Source organism: Chinchilla lanigera, unplaced genomic scaffold (assembly GCF_000276665.1).
Source record: "Chinchilla lanigera isolate Chin_1 unplaced genomic scaffold, ChiLan1.0 scaffold00153, whole genome shotgun sequence".
Classification (NCBI taxonomy): Eukaryota; Metazoa; Chordata; class Mammalia; order Rodentia; family Chinchillidae; genus Chinchilla; species Chinchilla lanigera.
Window position 1 is genome coordinate 1,840,601 of NW_004955554.1, and position 12,042 is coordinate 1,852,642.

Here is a 12,042-nt window from a genome sequence, read left to right on the forward strand (position 1 = left end):
CTCCTTCTCCTCCTCCTCCTCCTTCTCCTTCTCCTCCTTCTTCTCCTTTTCTCTCTCAATATAATGTACACATAAAGTGAAATTGTAGAATAACAAAGGAAAAGAGAATAGTCATGAGCAGCAGCTCAGAAAACAGAAAACATACAGGTTAAACTCAGAGCACCACCCTTATATACACACCCAAAACTGAAGACAACATCTATAAACAACTTAATACCAATACTTAATTTTACATAAAATAAACAGATTTCTAGAAACACAAGCATCCTGTGGAACCTACACAAAGGTCTTACTGTATTTAAATAAATTTAATTATTAAAAACATTTAATCAAAGAAAACTATATCCTCCCTAAACATAAAAGCAATACCAAGCTTTTTTTTATTTTAAAGAAAGTAAAATATAATAAAAAATTAGAAACATTATAGAATTTTTTTTTAAAAAGATGATATGAATTCAACAATGATTGCTATGTTGCACGTTGTTGTCTTCAAAGTAGTTGTTCAGATTACCAGATATAAGCATGTAAAATTGGTCAAAAATATTAGGTATTAACTTTCAATAAACTAATAGAAATTAGTAGTACAATTATCTTAACTACCTTGTGAATAATACCAATCTTAATAATCTATCCCATAGAACAGAAAAACTGTCTACATTTCTCTGGTAATATTGGCATATCCACAAAAATTCTTTGACACTTGTCTTCAGAAGGTAAGGACTGGTCTCTGTATACATGGATATGAGATTAAATGATTCACTATGAATGAACAGAACATGGAACTGCAAAATGTGGTGCTCCCCTGTAATCCCAGCACTTGGGAGGATGAGGCAGGAGGATCTCCATGAGTTTGAGGTCAGCCTGGGCTACACAGTGAGTTCAAGATAAACCTGAACTACATAGTGAGACCCTGTCTCTAAAAACCAAAACAAAACTCAAGAAACATGACAAAGTGATAGTATAAAGTATACAATGTTAGAGCAGAAAAGGAACCGCAGTTCCCACTGTCCAAGGTTTTATTTTCCATGTTTACTGTTACTCACTGTCAACTGTGGCTTGAAAATACTAAATGAAAAATTGTTGAAGCAAACAATCCCTCAGTTTTAAACTGCATGCTCTTCCAGCAAGGGTAGCACTATCCCACTTCATCAAACCCAGGAGGCCACTCCCTGCTTTGCCCCGAGTTTATGCTTGGACCTCATCTCGCTGTTAGTCACACCGTGGCCATTCTGGTGATCAAATCCGTGGTATCTGTCTTGGGACATGCACATGGCACCCAGGACTATTCTTGGCCTCAAGCACGCCCTGTAGGTATTAGAATATATCCCCCACTGGTAAGGGAGGCTACTGTGTTACGTTACACTTCAGACTCTCTTCCTAAAGAGGTCAGCTGCAATCTCATAAATATACTCAAACTTATAAAGAGGCTCACACTGACCATCAGCAGCAAGGAACAAAGGCCTCTTGTCATGAGCCAGGTGAAGGCACCACCTTGGAAGTAGATTCACAGGGTCCAGTGAAACTTCAGATCAGGAGAGCATGGACTAACCAGGGAGCACAACCTCAGAAAAGACCTTGTGCCCACACCACCTAGCAGAGTCCTTCCTAATTTACTTAATTTCTCATTTCCATGTCTATTATTTCATAAGTATTTTCCTTTTAGTTTCTTGTGTGATGATAAATGTCCACTGTTTTAAGACACTAAGTTTCTGAATAATTTATCATGCAGCATATTGTAGATCCCTAATAAAATCCCCAGCTGTGTTATGAGCCCAACACAAGCTTAATGCCTAAATCTGACAGGGCTGTGTAAGAGTGAATAATTATCAGTCAATCTCATTCAAAAAAGTGGATTAAAAAAGACCCAAACAAAATATTATCAAACTAAATGTATTTGAACATATAAATGTTATATACCATAATATATTGGGTTTTTATAGATACTGAAATCACCTAAAATTGCTACATAAACAGTTTCAAGGAGATTAAAAGTATATAATGTTAGAACAAAAACCAAACTGCATGGGAAATACTTCAAAGACTCAACAACTGGGATCTCAGCTTATTGAAAAGTTTTTGCACATCTAAAGAAATCACCAATAGAGTAAAAACAAAACCCACGAATTGGGAAAAAAAATTTAGCCAACTGCCCCTCAGACAAAGGACTTCTACCTAGGACATATAAAGGATTTAAAAACCATCAGGCCCCCAAGTTCAAAGACCTAATCCAAAAATGGGCATCTGAGATGAATACACACTTCTCAAATGAAATACTAATGGTGAATAAATACATGAAAAAATGTTCAACGTCATTAATCATTCGAGAAATGCAAATTAAAATAACACTGAGATTCAATCTCATCCTAGAAAGAATGGCTATCATCAAGAAATCAACCAATGGGGCTGGGGATTTAGCTCAGCGGCAAAGCGCCTGCCTGGCAAGCACAAGGTCGTGAGTTCGGTTACCGGTACCGGAGAAAAACCAAAAAAAAAAAAAAGAAATCAACCAATAACAAATGCTGGAGAGGCTCTGGGGAGAAAGGAACCCTACTCCACTGCTGGTGGGAGTGTAGATTGGTGAAACCACTGTGAAAATCAGTTTGGAGATTCCTCAGAAAACTAGGATTAGAGGTTCCATTTGACCCAGCTATTTCCCTTCTGGGTATTTTCCTAGAAGAATTCAAGACATCATACCACAGCAATATATGTGCACCCAAGTTTATAGCAGCACAATTTGTTATAGCTAACTCTTGGAAGCAACCCAGATGCCCAGCCACTGAGGAATAGATAAAAAGATGTGGTATTTTTACACAATGGAGTATTACTCAGCTATAAAAAAGATAAACTTGAGGCTTTTGTAGGTCAATGGATGCAACTAGAGACCATACTCATAAGTGAAATAAATTGGACCCAAATGTATAAACATCATGTTGTCTCCTTGGTGTAGGAACCTGAAAGAATAAATAAAACTCAAAATATACAATAGATGATAGAAAAGGGAAAGAAATTGCTCCAAGGAAGGAATGACGGGGATGAGGGAAGGAAGAAAAAAGAAAGAAGGCAAAATATAAATATATATGTGGATAGCTGCAATAACTGCATTGCTGACATCTGATGGTGTATTGAAAGAAATAGTCAATGCTTAAAATTTTTTATGTTCTGATCAATTTTGCATGCTTGTGTCTGGTAGTCTGGGCAGCTGATTTGAAGGTAACAATATGCAATGGAATAACCATGGTGAATTCCTACCATCCTATCTAGTGAAATGCTGTATTATCTCTAATGTTTTACCTAAAAATTATTTTCTTATTCTCTTTAATGATTTGAACAGTCTTCCATTCTTACATCTGGTAATCTGAGCAACATAGTTGAGGATAGCAATATGTAATATAACAACTGCTGTTAATTCATATTATTTTGTCTTGAAACCCTCTATCACTTTAAATGTTCTTGATTTGGTTTGTTCATGTTTGTGATACTGGTATGCTGTTATTGTTCTACTTTTTGTTTGTGTCTCATTTACTCATTTACTCTCTTTAAAATAAAAAAAATTATATAATGTCAGTAGTTGCAGAAATATCATGTATTTTAGAAAGCAAAATAAGGGGCTGGGGATTTAGCTCAGCGGCAAAAGCGCCTGCCTGGCAAGCGCAAGGTTGTGAGTTCGGTTCCTGGTACCGGAGAAAAACCAAAAAAAAAAAAAAGCAAAATAAAATCCAGAAGATATTTCCCATATTATGACAAAGGATATCTTGGGCATCTAGAGATGGCATGATTTTGTACATAAAGTATGAAAGATTTGATAGACAAGTTTTGAGAATCAGTGAAATTACTGTTTAACTGATACAAATTGTATACATGTAAATGTAAGTAGCAAACATTTAAAGACATGAGAATCATTAGAGCGTAAATATATAAATACTTCTGAATATATCTCAGTAACACATGGTGTTCAAGCCCTTTCAAAAAATACTCTACTGCACCAGCTCCATTGAGTCCATTCAAAACATTTCAACCTCCAGCCATGAGAGGTCAGGACTTCAGTCCCTCTGTCTTTCAATAAAAAAAGCAAGTTCTTCGGTCTGTCTTGTAGTACTGCCATTATATTCAGCACACTTTCCAGTGGCCCTCAGGCAAAGTATATCTCTAAGTTAGAAATGCCAGTACAAATATCCTGGCTACTTAGTTTTGTTACCTTTGTTATGTACACTAGCATACTATTATCTGCATCTGACTTTATATATTTTTATTATCCAGAGGTGGTCACTAAGATCAGTTTTCAGCTCTTTAAAACAGAGGTCAGATCTTAGGGTCTGAGCCTTGTATTAAGTATTGTGGCTACCCAACGGACCCATAGGGACACAGATACCTTTATTGAGCATATCCTTGGCCACCGCTCCAGATAAAATAGCAGGACGTTCGATTCTTACAGACAAAACAGGAGTCTGTGCGTTCTCAAACCCAAATTGTACTTGGGTTAATATCTGGAGAGGCCAGGGATTTAGCTCAGCGGCACAGCACCTGCCTGGCAAGTTTGAGGTTGTGAGTTCGACTTCCGGTACAAAAAAAAAAAAAAAAAAAAGAAAGAAAAAGGCTTATGCCAAATGCTGCTTAACTTGTCTGACTTCTCCCACTTTTCGGAGCCAGTGTTCACCCGTACTCTACGTTTAATTTTCGGCTCCTGCTGTTTAACATGGTGATAAAAGTGAAGCTTGAGCATCGAGGCTACGCTGGTACCCTTGTCCTCCTTCCCAGACTACCGAAAAACAGTGGGTTTTGGAACAACAGCGCCTGATGCTCCTAGGTCTCTCTAGGTCATGGAGAGTGAGAATTTGACCCCTGACTAGGCAGGTTTGTCCCCGCTCGTCCCACTCTCCCACATACTAAGAACTTACTTCTGCTTTCAGTTGTGCTTTTGTTGCTTTCTCATTTGTACATGTGAGAGAAAGCAAGTGATACGCGCCTTCCTGGGCACGGCTCATTTCCGTTACCATGACGTCCTCCGGCTCCGCCCACTGTCCAGGGAATGGTGAGCTCTCACTGTTATTTGTGGTTGAATAATACTTCATCGCACAACTCTGCCCCGTTTTTGCGCTTCATTTGAGGATGGTCACCAAGGCAGATTCCACATCTTAGCTCTTGTGGATAGTGCTCAGTACACAGCTACAGTTTTTACGTAAATGTTCTTAATAGCTAATATTTGTTATCCTGCCTTTTGTATTTATTCTTTGCAGAATTGTCTGTTCAGGTCATCCAGCCCCTCCCTTTTGGCATGAGGATGAAACTCATGGCCTTTCCATTGAGCTACACCCCAAGCCCCCTTTTTATTTATTTGGAAAGAGAATCTTACTAAGTGGCTAAGTTGCCCATGGGCTCAATTTGTAATCCTCCTGCCTCAGCCTCCAGAGTCCTTGGATTACAGGTATGTACCGCCATGCCCAGCTTCATTTGCCCATTTTTAAATCAGGCCACATTTCGTTTTTTGAGCTTGCTATATATATTGTGTGTGTTAATCTTGTGTCAGACAAACAGCTGCCTAATATCTCTCACATTCAGTGGGTTATCTCTTCACTGTGCTGATTTTTCCCTTGTGCAGAAGCTTAAAAGTGCCATTTCCAACACATTTAATTTTGTGGAGAACTGTCTAAAAATTTACAGTGATGGGGTGTTAACTGTATGGTTAGCAAATGACAGTGCATGCCTGGCTGGGATGTAACTTGCAAGGGTTTTAGGGAAGCTGGAAGCTCCGTCCCAGGGTGGTGGTGGGAGGTAGTAGCCTCAAGAGTGGGCAGAGTGGAGGTAAGTCCCGCAGTGCTGTTCTGGGCAGAAGCAGCATCGTTTTGTGGGACCCTGAGTTAGAGTTCCTGAGGTCAAATTGCCCTGAAAGAATGAGCCTGAGCCCTCCACTGCTGCCTGGACCCCTGTCTTGCTTATGGTCTCCTCTCACTTGGGCTCCTGCTCTGATGGTGTCTTAGTTACTTTCTTGCTGCTGAGAAAAAAATACTTGACATCTACAACTTAAAGGAGGAAAGGTTTATTTTATCTCCCAGTTTGTAAGTTTCAGTCCACTGTCAACTGTCCTCAAGGCAGGGTGGCATGGCAGAGGAAAAACAGTCCATTGCAGGGCAGGCAGGAAGAAGCCTAATTTCTTTCACTTCTTATGCCATTCAGGCCACAAACTTATTGGTTGGTGCCACTGACAGACAAGGTGGGGTCTCTGTCTTCCATAAATCCATCCAGCCACACCCAGAACCACACTAATCCAGAGCGACTGGTTCCCATAACCTGCCCACAATCCATATCCGTACACCCTTGAGCCAGCTATCCCTGGGAAGCCTCACCTACACAGTCATAGCATTCTCCCCTGGAGCCCAAAAGATTCATGTACACCCCTTATGCAAAATGCATTAGCCAGAGCCCTAATAGTTCCAGATGCCATCTGACACTATATATGTGGTGACACTGTATGCGGTGGTCTTCACTGGAAGCAAAATCCAGGATCCACTTAAGCTTTCTACTCTAAAACTGTGAGTTGGTAATGTTTTTATTTTCTTATTTTATATTACCCACCTTTAGATATTTAGAGATAGCAGAAGATGGACTAATTCAATGAAGCAAAGTTTTTTGTTATCTTTTGTTTTGTTTTGTTTGAATCAGGATCTCTCTATGCAGTTCAGGATAGCTTTGAACTTGCTATGTGGCCCAGGTTGGCCTGGAACTTGCAGTGACCCTTCTGCCTCAGCCTCCTGAGTGCTGGGATTACAGGCATGTGCCACTATGCTCAGATCTCTGAGATAAGTTGAAAATGCAAATACATTAGAGTAAGTGGCTTAGATATTTTAATTCCACTACATAAAAATCCATTATTCTTTTTAAGAAAAATGAATTTACTCTTTAACATAAATATTAAACATATTAATATGAAAATGCCTCCATAGATAACTATATTTTCTTAATTGTTATTGATGATCCTTTTATATATTTAATATTTAACATGTATATTCGGTTTTATGAAAAACTTCGGTGAATTAAGTAACTCATTTTGAAACCGCTAAGATAATGAAAGCAGTTTTCCTTGTTGTTCAGTGACATTTAGAGGGAAACCAATAATGAGTTTGTGTTTTCACTCTGATATTTAATACTTATGTGGTATTGAGAACATTTTCAAACTTTTTAGTACCTGGCACTATTTCTGTACAAATAGGCAACTTTGTATATTATAAAGCTATGTGCGTGTGTGTGTGCATGTGTAGGGAAGTTACCTTATTTAATCATTGTGTCCCCATACATAGCTCAGTGACAGCAGCACCAAGTCCAGGGAGAGATCCATGGATTGTGCACTGCAGGTTTATTACACCCATCCTGCCTGCACACTCACATGCTGACACGAGCCACCAGGATGGACATGAAAACACAGGTGTCCTGTATCTGCCTCAGACTATGATTGGAATCAAGGAAAAAGACCCTAATTCTCAGCTGAAGAAGATCCTGCCAGAGATATTTCAAAAAATGCAATAGGCAGAAAAGTTTTGTTCTAGACTCCTTCTGTTTGCTTTATGTATACTTTGAACCACCTTGTATCTCTTGTGTTCACTCCTAAGAATGGCAAAAATGCAAAGATACAACTAACCTGAGGCTGTCATTAGTGATCTAAAGCTAACCCCAAATTCATTCTGTCACTCTTCTCTCTGGTGACTGGAAGGACCAAAGTATCCACACATTTGTCTGCCTCTGCAATGTGTTAGCCTTCCAGATACACCAAAACTGGGGAGGTAGTGCAAATCCCAAGACCAGCTGAAGACAGCAGATCAGCACTACAGATGTGTCTACCACCCCACTGGTTCCTTAGTTCCCTTCCTCAGCAATTCTCCTAGATATTTTCTCATCACTGAAAAATAATACCTGATGCCCACAAGTTAAAGGAGGAGAGGTTCACTTAGCTCACAGTTTGCAGAGGTATCAGTCCACAGTCTGCGGACTCCAAGACAGGGCAGCATGGCAGAGGGGCATCACAGAGAAGAAGCAGCTTATGGCAGGGCAGGCAGAATGCAGGGAGCCCTCCTTTTCCTTTCCCTTTGTACTCTATTCAGGCTCCAAGCCTATTGGTTGGTGCCACCCAAACCCGGGATGGTCTTATCTCTTCAGAAAACCTATTACCCACATCGACAGCTGTGCTAAACCAATAAGTGGACTAATCCAGTATCACATACCCATGACCCAGTACCACACATCCATGATCAAGTCACTCCCAAAAGGTCCACCTATAAGCATGTGAAGGTTTGGGGGATACCTAGATATAAGCCATAACAACAATAGTCTAGAGGCATTAAATTCAGTTTAAGACAACTGTAACATGGAGGAGGGAAAGATCTCCATCCTCACTAGTTCTGCAAGTTTAAGCCTCCTGCAAGGTACAGGTTTCTACCTTATGTGTTGCCTTTTAAGATTCTGAGGACTGGAAAAATAATGGATGCCCAAAGGTCTCAAAAGTGTTAAAGATATAGTGATACATGCACATCATATTTATAGCAGCACAATTCATTATAGATAAATCTTAGAAGCAGCTTATACGCCCATCAACGGATGAGTGGATAAAGAAAATGTGGTATTTACACACAATGGAGTACTATTCTGCCAAAAAGAGGAAGAAATTTGAGTCATTTGGAGGAAAATGGATCCACCTGGAGACCATAATGTTAATGAAGTAAATCAGACACACAGATTAAATATCACGTGCTTCCTCTTGTATGAGAAACCCAAAGTACATGTAAGAACAAAATAAAAGGTAGGTGTTAGGTACTAGGGAGGTAGATCATTCTTAGAAGAGAAGAGGATTGAGAGATATGATAAAGGGAGTGGTGGGAAGGGAATGGAAAAACTAAATTAAGATGTGTATATACACATAGCAACTCCACACAAGGAATGTAAACATTTTGTACTGCAAACATGACTAATAAAAAAGAGAGAAAAAAATGAGAAAAGCTAGATTCACCAGATGAAATTCACAACACCCCTCCTCTCACAAATGTAACAAAACACATGCACATGCGCACACAGAGGACAGCAGTGTACCACCACACTCTGATGTGTTCCCCTGGTGACTACTTAAGTAGTTTGTCTAGAAATACGACACACGTTTTCAAAAGGGCCCCCTCAAAATATTTCTATGTGTGCTTCCTGGTGGCATAAAGCACATGTTTAGGCTCACCTGTTAGCACCAAATAGTTTTGGAAACATTGTATTTTATTGGTGTTTAAAACAAATAACTTCTTAAAAAGATATGTTTGCATGCTTATGGTACACCCACATCACACAAGATCTCGAGTGGAAAAAGTTCTCAGACCAAATCTCAGACCAAATCTCTAACATCTTTATATACAGGTGTTCACAGATGAGCTTTTAAAAAAGAATTATATGAGAAAACAGAATGGACAACAACTCAGTAGATATTTAATAAAAGAAATTGTATATCTTGTCACAGGATTTATGGCCAAAGTAAGGAGCAATTCTTCTCACAGCCTTCTCGGAACAGCAAAAGAATTGAGACAACTTAAAAATACTTCAGAATTAGTTGCAAAGGAGCACATCAAGTGACTGAATGAAAACAGCAGAGTCTACACTCTTCATAATGGGAAAGGTAGACTACACACTGATGCTGGTAATGCCCAAGGGAAAATCTCTCCCGTAAGATATTCCTTTTTCCTCTGCATTCCTAGCTGCTTCTGTTTTGCTGAGACATGTATAATTGGACACAAAATCATTGATCATTAATTTCTGCTATATTGAGCCTGCATACTCAAATAGGGGCTGTGATGTAGCTCAGTAGTAGAAGAATTGCATAGCACGGGTAAGGTACTGTATTCCATCCCCAGTACTTGGAAACAAGTCGAAGCACAAACAAAACTCATATAGATAAGAAATGTTTTGGGGCATAACTCTTTTGTATAACATGTGTCTTTTAGTCTGCTGGTTTTAAGTGGTAACCTGAAAGAGAACCGAAGGAGAACTGATTGATAAAATGGTTTAACCTCAGAAAAAAGCTACACATGTGAAAATAGATTATTTTTCCTGGGATATATATTATGAAATATAAATAGGGACGGATGGTAGCCTGATTAAAAAGTCAATAATCCTCCAGAGAACATTTCCAATAATTTTGTTACAGTCCTTTCCAGCTAGGAAGTGTGCTCCATGAACCTGTCTTTCCCATCTTTTCACAGTGGATGAGAAAAGAAGTGGATGGAGGCCACAACGCCTTTCTACACTGGACTTAAACTCCGGCTTACGTGCACTCTCTGAAAATCTATAAAGAGGCTGTCTTGGTTACTCTTTCTCTCATTGCTGAGACAAAATAACTGACACCCAAAATTAAGGAAGGAAAGGTTTATTTAGCTCACAGTTTGTGGACATTTCAGTCCATACGTGGCTGGCTCCAAGGCAGAGTGGTACATGGCAGAGGGCAACCCAACCATTCATATTGGTAAAAGATAGCAAAAAACAACAAGAGCAAAAGGGGAGGAGTGGTGGTAAGCAGCCTCTTTCCCTCCCTTACACTGGTATGCAAACTACCTGCCCCAGGGCAGTGCAGCACTCACACCCATGAATCAATCATAAACTCTAAAAGCCCACCCCATGACTCTCTGTGGCTTTGGGGAGGACATCCAGACACAAGCCATAACAGAGGCTTCCAATATTTCATGATAATTAAAGTCTATATACTGAATGTTTTGTGAAGATGTTTCATGCATTGGTAAAATAAACCAGGAATTGTATTCAACTGACAGTTTCAAATGGTTGGTTGCTTGGTACATTATTAAATAAATTTTAATAATATGATATCAAATAAGGTAATATTTTATGTATGCAAACATGTTAAATAGTTGAGATGATATATTATTAAGAGATGATATATTATTTATTGACCAAAGCATAAATACTTCTATTACTTAAACTTGAAGGGAACACAAATATATCTATGTGTGTGTGTGTGTGTGTATGTGTGTGTGTGTGTGTGTGTGTAAATTTTACACACTAAAAATGTTTAAACAAAGTATAAAGTTAGATTTATTTTTGAATTTAAGATAGTATGGAACTACTCACTTGAGCAACTTCTAAGTGCAGTATACTACGATGGCAATGTTCCCTACCTCTGTTTTCCCCTTTTCTAAATTAACATATTGTGTGAGTGCTGAGTTTTGAAATTAGTCAAAAGGAATACTAAATACATTCCTAGCCTAACTTGTGTCATCTCTTCCCAATCATAAAATGAATATGTTCATAGAAGTTTCTACTGTGACTACCTGGCACACAAATTTAAATTCAGAACTATACCACTAGGTGTAATAAACAAGACATGCTGGAGGTCTTGCCAAGTGTACTGACACTACAGAAGGCACTATAGAAGTCAGGACACTAACCATTCATAGAACTTTAAAGAGGTATTCATGATTTGTCTCCATTAGAAGTAGGTTTTTAAGGAAATTGAACTAGTAAGAAATATTATCACAGAAATATATAGAACAAATATAATTACATTATAGTTTAAGTATCTAAGGGCATAGATTATAAACAGGGACTGTAGTTGGATGATCAGTTGCTCTTGAAATTTAAAAATGGAGGTGGCATTCTGCTGGTAAAAAATAGAAATCAACAAAAGTAAATTAAAATAAAATCTATTTAGTATAATTACATTTACTAGAAACCTGGGTTTTTATGTGAAACCACTGTAAGTGTGTCTCAACTCAAAATATTAATGAACACTATCTATAGATGATATTAGGCATTTAACTGTAAGGCAGATAAATACATTCCAAAGGCTTATAGCATATTACTGCATTGGAACAGACCAATGCTACTTTTCTGTTTCAAAAGATGTAATAGAATCCATTTAATCTAATTACCCTCCTAATCCAATAATTAGGATTGAGAAATCGACATCTCTTTAATACTAAATCCTGATTTTGGCTAATGAGAAATCGACATCTCTTTAATACTAAATCCTGATTTCTTCTCAAACTTCATTCTTCCAAACGATTGTTGTTC

At 38.4% G+C, this 12,042-nt stretch overlaps 1 protein-coding gene across 1 annotated transcript in view; it reads right to left on the reverse strand.

Moving 5' to 3' along the window:
• Fstl5 (follistatin-like 5) overlaps window positions 1-12,042 on the reverse strand; it is a gene marked incomplete in the record, with an annotated part of 716,744 nt that overhangs the window by 133,003 nt on the left and 571,699 nt on the right.